This window comes from Bos mutus, chromosome 17 (genome assembly GCF_027580195.1).
Source record: "Bos mutus isolate GX-2022 chromosome 17, NWIPB_WYAK_1.1, whole genome shotgun sequence".
Lineage (NCBI taxonomy): Eukaryota > Metazoa > Chordata > Mammalia > Artiodactyla > Bovidae > Bos > Bos mutus.
The window spans coordinates 2,959,283-2,960,747 of record NC_091633.1 but is presented as its reverse complement, the minus strand read 5'-3'; the positions used below and the strand labels follow the sequence as shown (position 1 = coordinate 2,960,747).

Genomic DNA, 1,465 nt, shown 5'->3' with positions numbered 1-1,465 from the left:
GATATTTTTATTGTCTCCATAGTTTTGCCTTTTCCAGAATGTCACGAGTGGAGATCATACAGTATATAGGCTTTTCAGACTAGCCTCTTTCACTTAATATTATGCACTTAAGTTCCCTCTATATCTTTTCCTGGCTTGACAGCTCATTTCTCTTTAATAGTGCATAGTATTCCATTGTCTGGGTGTACCATATTTATTTATCCATTCTCTACACAAGGACATCTTGGTTGTTTCCAAGTTTTGGCCATTATGAGTAAATCTTCTGAGAAAGTCTTTGTATAGGTTTTTGTGTGGACATAACTTTTCAGCTCCTTTAGGTAAGTACCTAGGAGTGTGATTGCTGGGTTGTATAGTAAGAACATGTTTAGTTTCGTAAGAAACTGCCATGCCGTCTTCCAAAGTCGCTGTACCATCCTGCATCCCCACCAGCAATGAACAAGAGTTCCCTTGGCTTCACATCCAGCATTTGATGTTGTCCATGTTCTGGATTTTGAACATTCTAAGTGTGGAACGGTATCTAACTATTGCTTTAACATGCTTTATATGTGGACATATGTTGTAGAGCATCTTTTCATATGCTTCTTTGCCATCTTTATGTCTTCTTTGGTGAGATGTCTATTAAAATCTTTGGCCTATTTTTTAATCAGATTGTGTTTGGTTGGTATTTTGTCTGTTTGTTTTTGGGTTTGGGGTTGTTTTTGGTTGCACAGCTTTTGGAATCTTAGTTCCCTGACCAGGGATTGAACCCTGGCCCTCTGCAGTGGAAGCACAGGAGTCCTAACCACTAGACCACCAGGGAATTCCCAGTCAGGTTGTTTTCTTATTGTTGAGTTTTAAATGTTCTTTGTATATATTGGGTAAGAGTCATTTATCAGATATATTTTTTCGTATATTTTCAGTCTTTATTCTCTCTGTTGTGCAGATTGAATTTTATTGACACATCTTCAGTTCACTAATTCTATTCTTTGTCATCCCCACTGAGCCCATCGAGCAAGGTTTTTATTTTAGTTACTGTATCTCTCAGTTCTAGAAATGCTATTTGGTTGTTTTTATAATTTCTGTTTCCTTGTTGAGATTTTCTGTTTTTTACGAGATTAGCATTTGACTTGTTTGTATTTATTTTCAGCTGGGCTGCGTCTTTGTTGCTGCACAGGATTTTCTCTAGTTGCGGCGCACGGGCTTCTCACTGGGGTGGCTTCTCTTGTGGAGCACAGGCTCGATGGTGCACAGGCTCAGGAGTTGTGGCCCCCAGGCGCTGGAGCACAGGGTCAGTAATAGAGGTGCCCAGGCTTAACCGCTCCAAGGTGTGTGGGATCTTCCTGGACCAGGGACCAAACCAGTGTGCCTCATTGGCAGGCGATTCCTTACTACTGCACCAACAGAGAAACATAAGATTTTCAATTTTTTAATTTGTCCTCTGGGACTCCCCTGGTGGCTCAGGGGTGAGGAGTCTGCTGCCAATGCA

At 41.0% G+C, this 1,465-nt stretch overlaps 1 non-coding gene across 1 annotated transcript; it reads right to left on the bottom strand.

Moving 5' to 3' along the window:
* Positions 1-725: 725 nt before the first annotated feature.
* On the bottom strand, positions 726-799 carry TRNAG-UCC (transfer RNA glycine (anticodon UCC)). The gene has a single exon. It is a non-coding gene; the product is annotated as a tRNA-Gly (tRNA).
* Between the last annotated feature and the right edge of the window lie 666 nt (positions 800-1,465).